Below are 7,463 nucleotides of genomic sequence, written 5' to 3'. Positions count from 1 at the left end.
ACCAAGGGAAAAAAAAAAAAAAAAAAAAAAAAGCAAGCATAGTATGCATGCTGAGTAGTAGGCTGTCCTGCCATCCTATTTCCACAGTTAGAAAAGGCATTAGAGAATTTGACAATGTCCAAAAACATCTTCAGAATGCTATGATCCTCCCTACATCAGAAAAATGCCTCTCAATCTCTTTGGTCTCCTTGATTCAAGAAAAGCAATCTGCCTGTAGACACGTGGTCAAACTGTTATTCTTCATTTCAGGGTGTGTTGACATTCGGTGATGTGGCTGTAGACTTCTCACAGAAGGACAGGGAATGCCTGGATCTTGCTCAGAGGACTTTGTACAGAGACTTGACGGTGGAGAATTACAGCTCTCTCATTTTTCTTGGTGAGAATATTTTTCTTACAGAATTTCTTACACTCAGCGTTCCTTGAGGAACTACTATGTGTGCATGTTAACTTTGTGTGAGTGAGTCTCACATCTCATAAAGTGAAATTCTCAGAGGAGAAAGGAACACTATAATGTAATTTTGTCTGTTATCATGTTTGTCTGTCTTTTGGGAGGGGTTATGCTTCTTTCATTTTTGTTCCATGATAAATTCAGAAACTTTATAGCATATAATATTGTTTCCCAATCATAAAGTTCCATTTCCAACCTGGAATTTGGGCTGAGCTATAATTAAAGGTGGAACAATAGTTATACAACATGAAGAAGCTCTGTAAATATCAGTGTTCTGACGGAATATTCCAATTGGAGAGTCACTGGTAGAATTCCTGGTTCTCTATCTATTGAGTGAACTACTGTGTTAGAAATCCAAGTACTTTCTAAAGACTCAAATCATGAACCACCCAGCATAGGCATACAAAAGTGCTAGAGCACTTGGTGTCCTGTGCATTAAGATGCGATCACCTGGGTCCTAGGGGTGATGGTGATGTTCTGAAACCCAGTCAAAAGGCAGGTGGAACTGAGGGAGACACTGCTGCATACTTTGTTAGTGTGCAAACAAATTACCATCAATTATTATAAATTACATTTGTAAGACATGGAGTCAGACGTCCATAAATTAATATATAATATTATCTGATTCCACTTTTTAGTATTACCTTTTGGAAGAAATGTTTTATTATCATTTTTATTTTATGTGTAAGAGTGTATTGCCTGCATTCATGTGAGTACACCCGTGTCTGATAATGCCCACTGAGATCAGAAGAAGGAATTAGATCCCCTGAAACTGGAATTACAGATAGCTGTTAGCTGCTATGTGGGTACTGGGAATCAAAGCCAGGTCCACTGCATGAGCAGCCAGTGCTTTTAACCTCTGAGCAATCTTTCCAGCCCCTTAACATTAATTTTTGACAAAGAACTATATGTATTTAGGAGGTGTGGTGTGATATTTTGTTCTCTACATACATTTTTGAAATTGACTATTAAATTAACACAATTAACACTGTGAATTCTCATATTAAAATGTATATACTGGAGGAAATGTCACTTGGTAGTTTCAAGACTGAAAACTGCCTTATAAGCCCAATTATTATAAAGTAACTGATCCTTCAATATTGCCCATGAAATTTCAAGAATGTGAATCTTAGTTGTAGCCAAAGTCCTCCCAAGTCATCAGAAGAAACATTTAATGTCTCAGTGAAGTACATGAGAAACCAGAGTTAAAAAAAGAAAGTTTCTCTTGTGTTCTCTTTGAAATTCAGTTGACAACCTAAATGTCCCTTCAGTCTCTGAGTGGATCTTGTAAATTTGCTACATTTACACAATGGAGTTCTACTCAGTGTTAAAGGAAAAGGAAATCAAGTAATTTGCAGGTCATTGGATGGCACTAGAAATGGCTGTACTAAGTGAGAGAAAACAGATACCGAAAGCAAGCCACAGGTGTTCTCTCGCTAGCGTGGCTCCTACCACCAGATCCTGGACATATACAACAGAAATGGATTCAGTATGGCATAGCGATAATGTGTACTCCCTATTTATGGCAGCACTGTTTGAAGAATAGGGAATCTACTTATCATGCCCAGTAACGAATGAAAGATTTATTGAAATGTGATATTTCTAAAGAACACACTACAATTCCATCGTAGAAAAGAGTGGAGCCTTCTCATACTTGAGAACAGGATTGATCTGGTGGACGCTGTCTGGTGAAGGAAATTGAAATGCAAGCACTACGAGAAGTGCGTTAAAAGAAAAAACAGATGATAGATGTTGAAGGTAAAATAGCAGTTTGCAGTGAATGGGAAGAATGTGGGTAAATAACAGAAGCAGTGTCGTGGTTCGTGGCTTGACTAAGTTCTACTGTTCTATGCCACAACAAGGTAAATAAAACTCTCCAACTTGAATTTTATCTTAGCATTGTTAGAAAAGATCAGTTTGGAGATACTCCCTATAGGAAAAGATAAAATTTTACATGTGCCTATATTAATGACTGACCAGATCAATATCCAGTGTATATGTATTACAAAATATCAAGGATATGTCATAAATATGTAAAATATGGTGTCCTCAGATAATAAAGATTTCATTTTTATTAAACGTTATTTATTTACTTTTATTTTATGAGTAATAGTGTTTTATTTGCATGTATGTAGGTGCATCCCTATGAGCAATGTCTGTGGAGGCTGGAAGACAGTGTGGGAACCCCGGGAACAGGTGTTAAGCGCGATTGTTAGCACCATGTGTGTGCTGCAAACTCAACCTGGGTTCTCTCCAAGAGCAGCCAGTATTCTTGAACTCTGAGCCATCTCCCCAGCTCCAAGAATAGACTTTTAAAACTCACAATGAACTACTTCTGAACTTCAGCCTTTACAGAAAAGGCTTGTGCCTCCCCCACAGATTCTGTCTATGAAGCTAAGTAGAAGCATCAGTGCTGTTTCAACGAACAGTCGCAGGCAGAAGACAGGCTGGGGGTCAGCTGCCAGTGCTTCTGAGGGAGAGCTTAGTTTAGCCCCTATTCCAAAGGATAAAACCCCTGTTACTCTGCCTAGTTTAGGTTAGGAGGTGAGGCAGCTGCGTTCCCACGAATGTAGTAGGAATTGTGATCTTGTTGGCAGGGCAGGTTGCTGGAAGGCAGGAAAGCAGAAACTTCTATCGGGGTCTCGGTGTGGAGCTCTTTCTTCTTGCACGTCTCCTGTGACGGAAGACAGTGAGAATGGCCTGTTTTGTTTTCTGAGGTGCTTCTTCTTGTTATGTTGGCAGGTGATGTGGATTTTCAGTGAACTGGAAGGAAGTTTCTCAAAACGGAGAGAGGAATGTTTATGTAAGATTCCTGGAAAGGAAACTCACAGAAGGAGGAGACAGATGGCTTCTTTTCAGGTAAGTACATTCATGCACGTGAACCTCATACTCTTTCTTTCTCAAAATATTTGGTATTGTGAACTTGTAACCTTTTCTGGTCCACATACTAGCTGTGTAGACCAGGCTGGCTTGGATCTCAGATCAGCATGCCTCTGCCTCTGGAGTTCTGAGATTAAAAGCATGTGCCACCATACCTGGACCAAATGAATTCTTTACATCTGTATCACCTATGTAGCATAGCCATCTCCCCATTCTGTCTTCCAATGCTTATTTTTTCCAGAGTAATCCAGTAAATGCATGGCCAACCATCTCAAAATTGTTTCTGATGAGGAAAGTGAAAACTGAAACACGCCAGTCTTCAATTTAAGGAGGATGGATATGCCACTGTATGTTGTTTTAACTGCACGTAAAACTGATATTTTTGTTTTATTTTATTCAGATATGTATTAGTTTGCTTATGATTTTAATCCCACCCACATCACAGGCCTGATGCAATGTGCTGCTGGGTTTGTTGACACCTGTATTCGTTTGTCTGCTGGGAGTTGATTCCCTTGGCTGAGCTGCTTTCCACCAAATCTCAGACTTTCACAATGTCGTTCTAAATTGGTTAGGAATAAGTTTTCTGGGAATTTACAGAATGAAGCACACAAATCATGACATTTAATGCAGAATCTCGCCTTTCATCACTGATAGTTTTCTTCCTTTCTTTGGAGAAAGAAACCGTTCTCATTTGTTTGCTAAATGCTGAGTTCTCCAGGTGGAGCTTCTGAAGCAGGCCTCTTCCTCTCTGTTACATTTCTACTTCACACTCAGCCACAGCACTGCCTCTATGACTGGTTCTTTGTACTTCAGAAAAGAGTTCTGTTTATCAAATGTTACGCATATGTAATTGTCTGATTTTGTAACCGCTGTATACACAACATGAACATTGTTCAGTCAGTGGATCTTGTCTCCATGTTTCCATTATTCTCTGCAGTGCTGATCCCTGTTCTCCACACCCTCTTTTTGGTGCATATGTTGGCCAGTGATTTCCTTTCAGACATATTTTAGGCCAGAAAAAGAAAATCAAAAAGAGAATATACTAGGCTGTTCATGGTTGTGCACCTCTTTATTCTCAGCACTTGGGAGGTAGAGCCAGGTGGATTTATGAGTTCGAGGCTTGCCTAGTCTACATAGTGAGTTCCAGGCCAGCTGGGGCTACAGGAAGACCCTGTCTCAAAAATACCAAAAAAGGAAACAGAGAAAGAGAGAGAGAGAGAGAGAGAGAGATTGAGATTATCCAACACAATGTTAGAGTATTTAGGCTCTAATGTTTCTATGATATCTTTATTACATGCAGATTCTAGGACACACATCACAAGATTTTGTTTCTGCTCTTGCTGTTGAGGGAGAGCACACACAGTCCATGGTGCTCTTCGGTTAAGTTCCTCCTTTATTCTTCTGCCATGTTCTGCTCTGTGCTGCTGGAGAATGTGTGTTTTGGACCTGGGGCACTGGCCTCACTACCAAGCCTGTAAGGAGAGGGTTAAATCAGACCAGACACAGGTTGTGGTAAATTAAAAATCTATGTCCTAGCTAGGAATACAATGCATGGTGATAAACATTCAAATTTATGAAGCAGACTTACAGCTCCATGTGAATTTACAGTGGATAAACATATACAGCTGATTTCGTATGCTACAAATATAGGAGGGAATGGTATTCCTGTGTTGAGGGCTTACTTTATGTGCTGTACTCCCTAAAATCATAATCTGCACAAATGTTTGGAGGGTCTTGATGCTATTTTTTTTGCACAGATTTAACTAGTTGACTATAGAGAGTTACTATATTAAGAAATATCCTTTTGTCTTTAATAATTGTGAGTCTGAGCATTTAACAGCTGCACCAGCTGTCCAGCTGAATAACCATGACACTTGGCACAGCAAACTCCCTCTATTGGTGCAGTAGTGGCACTTTTATCTGGGGATAATCAACAGCTCTCTAATTGAACCTAAAGCCCTTGCAATGGGAATGAACTCATGGGTGGCACTGCAATTATTGCCAAATATACATGGATGAAGAAGTCATAGATCCTAGAGGAAGCCATATCTCTGTCGTATCTCTAGACAAATTTCTTACTGTATCATAAATATGGATCCTTATATTTACAGACAAGTATATAGTACAACACTCATCTTTATGAAACAAATGGAGGCCTCTACAGACTTTCATAACTGGTCACACACAGAGCATGTACATCAAAGAGATCTCCACCCCAAGGTGACATCTACAATGGAACCTCTACACCTAAGGCTCCCAGAACATAGTGGAACAGGAGGTGGAGAGAGTACTAGTGCATCCTTCAAATCTCACCAGCAAACTTCTTTATAGAACAGAGTGCAATGCACACAGAAGGCCACAACTGGCTAAGTTTTAGAGAATAAGAGACTGCAGAGAGTGTGTCCTCAGATAGGACTCCTATATTAAAATTCACCCAGCCCCTGCTCAGGGACCATTGTGGAAGAGGGTGCAGAAGAATTCTAAGAGCCAGGCTGGTCCATGACCATAGGGAAACAGAAGTTTTCAAACCATTGGAAGCTTGCTCCTGTGAACTTGTAGCAGTGGTGGCATTGAGCACAAGTCTCATGCCAGCTCAGTCAAACAAGGACCCGGAGTGGTGCAAGAGAAATGGGCAGCAGTCCAGCTCTAGCCTGAGAACTGAGGGAGAATAGACGTTCCTTAAGCTCTCTAGATAGGCTAAATGGATTCCAGTGCATGAACTTGCATTGAAGGACATCTAGGTAAAATGCTTGAGTAGATGGGACTTAATATGTATGGCAGAATACATGAGACTGGAAGGGGGCATTAAAGGGGGAGAAGAGTCTTAATTTGATTAAGAACTGTTGTATGAAATGTACAAAAGCTCAATGAAATTTTTTTTTTAAAAAGATATCTTTTGAATACTTCAGATTGCTTATCTACTTCAGAACTTGTTTACTAATTATCTCTTCATTTCCTTGGGTCCTGTACCCTGTTCAAAGGCACATGGTTAAATTGTCATTTTCCATTTTAGGATCCATTGACATTCAAGGATGTGTCCTTTGACTTCTCCCAGAAGGAGTGGAAATACCTAGACTCTGCTCCTCTGTACAAGGAGGTGATGTTGGAGAACTGCAGCAATCTGGTGTCTGTAGGTGAGGACATTTTTCTTACAGAATTTTTTAATCTGCATCCTTTGACTGGAACAGACTACTTTGTACACATTTGTTTTGTTGAATAAGTCTTGGATTCTTTAAAAAGTAATGTATTGGGATGTCTGAGCCTCATGAAGAGCATGTTTATGTTTTTTCTTTTCTTTCTGTATCTACTTGTTTGGATACATCTTCATTATTTTTGGTTTAATTTCAGTCACCCATTAGTACATGATACTGTAGCCAGAATATTAAAGTTCCGTTTCCATAGCTGCCATTTGATTCAGCAACAGATCTCAGCATATAGAAACTGAAAAAGTTCCTGTGTGTTTTAATGAGTGTATCAGAAAATAAAAATTGGAAAATTACTTGGAGAGCCATCTCTTCTTCTCTATATTTTCAGTTGACCACAGTGCTGTGTTAGAAATCCAGTACTTTCTAAAGAATCCAGCAAGGCTGGTTGAGGTGGTGCAAACCTTTAATACCAGCACTTGGGAGGCAGAGGCAGGCCGGATCTCTGTGAGTTCGAGGCCAGGTGGTAATACATAGGCAGTTCCAAGCTAGCTGTGGCTACAGAGAGACCCCATCTCAAAAACAGCAAAAGAAAAGAAAAAAAATAAAATAAAAGAGAATAAAAAAGAATCAAAGAATCCAGCAAGCACATGTGCCTCTTTCTCATACGCAGGTCTTGCTAGGTGTAAGCCTGTTCTGGTCTCCTGTCTGGAGCAAAGCAAAGAGCTCTGGAATGTGAAGAGAGGGAAGACTGTAGCCAACCAGGTAGGTGTGAGTAGATGAAGGAGGGGCCAGGTGAGAAAATCTAAGTAAAGAAGGGTAAACAGGTGGAAATGGTTTTGTCATGGTCTGTTTCTCTAGAAAGAGATTCTCATTATTTAATTTATAGGAATTTCATCATGCTTTGTCCTGTTGTCAATGTTAAATGACTTTTTGTACTCATGAATTATGTGGAAATTACTAGTATACAAATAGCATTTCATTTAATTATT

The 7,463-nt window shown here is 39.7% G+C and overlaps 1 long non-coding RNA gene across 2 annotated transcripts in view; it reads left to right on the top strand.

Annotated features, from left to right (window-relative positions):
* LOC103748728 overlaps positions 1-7,230 on the top strand; it is an 8,541-nt gene extending 1,311 nt beyond the window's left edge. Inside the window, exons 2-6 of one of the 2 annotated variants that reach the window (XR_003846839.1) lie at positions 250-376; positions 3,191-3,307; positions 3,570-3,675; positions 6,342-6,462; positions 7,145-7,230. This is a non-coding gene — a long non-coding RNA (uncharacterized LOC103748728). The remainder of the gene's footprint in view (positions 1-249; positions 377-3,190; positions 3,308-3,569; positions 3,676-6,341; positions 6,463-7,144) is intronic. The other variant, XR_003846838.1, reaches the window with a different exon arrangement.
* The last annotated feature ends 233 nt before the right edge of the window (positions 7,231-7,463 follow it).

The sequence above is a fragment of the Nannospalax galili genome, unplaced genomic scaffold, assembly GCF_000622305.1.
Source record: "Nannospalax galili isolate Female #2095 unplaced genomic scaffold, S.galili_v1.0 scaffold664, whole genome shotgun sequence".
NCBI classification, from domain to species: Eukaryota; Metazoa; Chordata; class Mammalia; order Rodentia; family Spalacidae; genus Nannospalax; species Nannospalax galili.
Note: the sequence above shows the minus strand (reverse complement) of the source record. Positions and strands in the feature narration are given on the sequence as shown.